Source organism: Castor canadensis, chromosome 14 (assembly GCF_047511655.1).
Source record: "Castor canadensis chromosome 14, mCasCan1.hap1v2, whole genome shotgun sequence".
NCBI classification, from domain to species: Eukaryota; Metazoa; Chordata; class Mammalia; order Rodentia; family Castoridae; genus Castor; species Castor canadensis.
This window is the reverse complement of record NC_133399.1, coordinates 19,991,997-19,997,113: the sequence shown is the minus strand read 5'-3', so window position 1 is coordinate 19,997,113 and position 5,117 is coordinate 19,991,997. Positions and strand designations below refer to the sequence as shown.

The window sequence follows — 5,117 nt, the reverse complement described above, 5'->3', positions numbered from 1 at the left end:
CGATTCCAAGTAAATGAGCTTTTTTGATGTAGTCAGACTCAAGGATGCACAGTATAGAATGGTGGAGTCATGGGAGTGGAGTGGAGATTTGTCAAAGTTGTTTTCTATTGCATATAAAGTTACCATTGCATAGAATTACTAATTTCTATACACATGCTTCACAACATCATGCCTTGCACTAACAATATGACGTACAACACAAAATTTATCAGGAAAATGGATCTCATTTTAATTGTTTATAACTACAGAATGATCAACAGAACAAAACAAAAGATGAAAAGGGATATGAGGACACTCTGGGAGGTTATGCATATGTCTGTCACATTGATTGTGATGATGCTGTGACCAGATGTAAAAACAACTGATGTTACACATTGCATATGTATTGGTATCTGTGTACCAATCACACTCAAGTAGGCTGATGAAAGTACAGTTCAGAGATCTCACAGGAATGGAGGACTCTGCATCTATATAATGCTTTAGTTTCAGTAGCAGCATGGAGACCGCCTTCTCCCTCCACATTCTCAGACATGATCTCTCCCTCACCTGCCTCCTGACTGTCATGGCCTGTGGCTACTTTGTGGCCACCTGTCATCCCATGCACTACAGTGTCCTCACGAAGCCTGAGGTCTGTGGGGTACTGGTGTTAGCATCCTAGGTCACTAGTGCCCTGGATTCCTTGTTGCAGAGCTTCATGGTATTGAGGCTGTCCTTCTGCACAGGGGTGGAGATCCCTATTTTTTCTGTGAGATAATCAGTTGACTCACCTTTCCTATTCTGACACTTTTCTTAATAATTTGTGATGAACTTGGCAGCTAGGTTGCTTGGTGTTGGTCCACTCATTGGCATTCTTTATTCTTACTGTAAGATTGTGTCCTCCACCTCTGCAATGTCATCAGCTCAAGGCAAGTATAAAGCATTTTCCACCTTTCAGGTGTCTCTTTACTTTATTCTTTTTTTAGGCGTGTACCTCAACTTGGCTGTGACTCAAAATTTTCACTCAAGCTCAATGGGCTTGGTGATGTACAGTGTAGTCACAGCCAAGCTGAATCCCTGTATCTACACTTTGAGGAATAAGAACATTAAGGGGGTCTGAAAGTACTCTTTGAGAGCAAGAATATAAAAGAATCCCTTATCCTGGGATTCAAACCATGCTGCTAACCAAAATTACCAGACTCCCATTGAGAAAATACTACATTTGATCAGATCATGGAAGTACAAATTGCCACAATTTTTTTTCAGAAGTTTCACTTTGTAGAGTTTGACGTCTTTATAAAATTCTGGGGAAACAAAGATCAACCACTCTTCTTAAGCTTTCTGCTCTCCCTTGCATATTAATAATTATCCATTTTATCAATTTTCTTTTTCAAAAATGTATTTTACAAGTTGTATTAGAAATATGAAAACTACTAATTGGAATAATGTAAATTTCTTAACAATAATTTCTCAAATAGTATATATAGGACCAAAATTATTTTTTTTTGCTTGTATAAAACAATCATTTTGCGCACTCTCCTGTAATGACAAAAACACGCTGTGGTTTTTTTCTGTTTTTTGCAGTACTAGCAGGTAAACTCAGGGCCTCACACTTGTTAAGTAAGGTCTCTAGCCCCTGGTTTTTGTTCTTGCTATGAAGCATACTCTTGTGTTCTTCTCAAAGTGTTGAAAAAACTTACAGTTGACCATTAGGACAAATTATATAATTTTGTACTAAACAAAATTCTGGTACAGAGCTTGACTCTTAGGACCAATATTCCTGCATGCATCACTAAATTAACTGCTCTTCCCAATAAAGTAGGTTTTCAAGACCTTTATATGTTGTAACTATTGGTTGGCAATTTTTCTCCTATCCCTATTCTGATAATTTTATTCAGCTTGGTGTCCAAACTACCTCTGTCCTTACAAGCAAGATGAGATTACCAGATACATGATTCCAAGGGAATTCTTTATAGAAGGAGAAATTTGAAGTAATAGATCAACTAATTGGTCCTGATAACCAGGGAGGACCTAAAATAGCATGAGATAAAAGTCTTCATCCTAAATTTCCTTTTCACACTGTAATTATAATCATGGAAGTCTGGAAGACTGTTGTCCATGTGCAAGGAGATTTATTCATTAGGAATTATGATACATTTTGTATTTTGTTATTGGATTATCTGTGTGATTTTTTAAAACCTCCAGGGCTATCAATAAATATGAATTGTTCAGTTGTTTTAAATAAAATTGCCTATTTTGAATTCTGTCATAACCACTAAAAGTGTGATATATGAACAGCATCAAACATCATACATTAAAAAGAATAATAGAGAGCCAGCATTATTTAAATACATTACATCTAGCTCCGTAGATGACCTAATGATGTATATTGAAAGCTGATGACTAATAGGAAATAAAAGGTAAAGGAAAGTAAAAATGGGGTAGAACTGATCAAAGTACAGTATATTTACAGCTGAGATACATGAAGAAATCCTTTGAACATTGATATTGGAATAAAAAATGAAAGTCAGGACTGTAAAATAGGTACCATGGGGAGGGCACTAGTGAGGAGGGAGAATAAATGGAGGAGATGAAAGTGAAAGAACATGGTCGATGGACTATGTATATACATACAAAATTGAATGAAGAAACCTTTTGCAATTGTTTTAAATGAGGCAGAGAAGGTTTGAGTTGGGGAGATGTTGGGAGTTATCTAGCCAAGTTTTATCTAGCCAAGTATAATGTAAGGTTATCCAGAAATGTCACAATTAATCCCTCTGTATAATAAACATATATTAAAATGAAAATATCATCCATTATACATCAACTTTATGCTCAGGACTAACTTTGATTTTCATGATCAAAGGGGAGCTTTAACAGTTACTTAGTCTTAAATTTTCAGATCACAATTTTCCTGTGTAAAAATCCATACTCTTTTGCCTGGAAATCAATCTACATGTTATCATTTCAAGTAGAGTTGTATCAAATAAATTTGTATTAAAATAAATGTGAAAGATTCCCTCATTATCAGCGCAAATGGGAAAAATACAAAGTATCAAATTTTTATGATTGCCCTCAGTTATATTTCCATCAGTTAATGTAAGTGCTCATTATTGGTGTACAGCAAACCTCAGAAAACTAGTCACTTAATGTGATGAATTTATCATCAAAGAGGTGTTACCTGGCAGATTTTTCTGAGCTTAATTGGTCCCTTGTGCATCCGTCATCACTGCTGAGGATGTTGCTTGGGATTTTTAACATATTAAGCTTACTCAGCTTACTATAGGCAGATGTAGAGTAGCCATTGCCAGGGCTCTGGCTTCTCCTTCACACGTCCTCTCTTCCAGCTGTCTAGTTGGATTTGTCAAAAGGATCAGGTAAGATTCCGACACAGAGCAGCAGAAATATCTTCAGAGGTCTGTGAATGAGCACCATCAATCCCACAATGTCCTAGTGCCCAAACATACTAAAAAAAGATTAATCCACCTCAAGCCTTGGAGGACAATTTATACACCCATCCTCAGCAACCGAATGATCTTCAAAGAGAAGACACTGAGGTCAAGTGACAGTCACCTCTCAGCATACATGGAGAAGTGGTCTCAGAAATTCCACAGACATTAAAATCTTCCAGTATGGCAGGAATACATGTGAAGACTCCACATAGTGAATTAATATGGTGATGTGCTTGACAATAAAATTTTATGAATAAAAATAAGCCACAAACTGAAAGTCTCCCATGTACCTAGGTTTATCAACTCCACTGTCATTCACTACCAACAGAGATTGTTTTCAGAACCCTCCATCCTAACTTATACTAAAAGCCACAAATACTCTAGTCTGTCACATAAAATGGTGTAGTAGTCACATAATCTACATACAACCAACACAAATCCTTTCATGTACTTTATTCAATTATTTATGTAATTGGACCATTCTTCAAAGTCATCCAAATATAGAAACCATCTGCATGCCCATCAGTGGACGAATGGATAATGTGGTTCATCTGCACAGTAGAATATGATTCAGCCATGAATCTGGTGATAACTCTGTTGAAATTTGGGACAACAGAGATGTAGATGGAAGTCATTATGATACATGAAAGACAAATGTTACAAGATCTCACACATATCTGGAATCTAAAAGATGTTGACATCATACAGGACTAGAGTAACAGTTATGAAGGACAAAGGTGATTATGGTAGGGCGGTGGAGGAGATGTTGGTCCCAGGACAGAAAACTACAGCTCTGTTTGAGGAATAAGATCAAGAGATATAGTGTAAATATGGTGTTAATATATAGCAACCTGTGTATTGTATTCTTTTTATTGTTGTTGTTTGAAAATGGATTTATATTCATAGATTCTATGAAAGTAAAATGTACATAGTCCAAGATTCCTTATTAAAAGTGGATGGAAGGAGACAGTTTGGGAGAAGTAAAGAGGAAAAGAAAGGAGACTACGTGACAGGGTGGGAGGGTGAAGAATAAGGAAAAGATACCAGAGTGATAGAGGTGAAGAGAATTAAATACTGTGTAAGTTTTGGAGAATCCTTACATTCTAATGTAATATTGAAAAATTCTAGAATGCTTGGGTCTCTTTCTGTGTTCCATGCATGCTAAATTCTTTATGGCTTATATTTGCATTCTGTGAATGTGTTAGGTTGTTGTTGTTCATTTATTCACATGTGCATACATTGTTTGAGTCATTTCTCCACCTCCCCCACCCTCCACACCCTCCCCCCTCAGTTCCAGGCAGGTCCCGTTCTGCCCTTATCACTGATTTTGTTGAAGAAAATACATAAGCATAATAAGAAAGACAATTCGTTTTTGCTAGTTAAGGATAGCTATACAGAAAGGCTTTTTAAATTATTCCTTAATTTCTTTTTTTGTATTGTATTCTTAATAAATACTAAGGGTTTATATTGAGCATTCTCACTAATAAAATGTTAGTGTGAGTAATGCATATGCTAGTGAGATAATTTAATTATCCCAAAGAACACTTGAACATCAAAACATTATGTTACAAAGCAAATACAAATTTACATGTTAAGTTAGAAAAAGAGTGGTCCACAAACTTGGCAACTTCAGTACTAATTGGAACCATGTTGCTAATGAAAATTCTGTAAGTCAACCTACATCTGCAT

The 5,117-nt window shown here is 36.0% G+C and overlaps 1 pseudogene; it reads left to right on the top strand.

Annotated features, from left to right (window-relative positions):
• The first annotated feature begins 496 nt into the window (after positions 1–496).
• LOC141416149 (putative olfactory receptor 7A2) lies at positions 497–1,096 on the top strand (annotated as a pseudogene).
• The last annotated feature ends 4,021 nt before the right edge of the window (positions 1,097–5,117 follow it).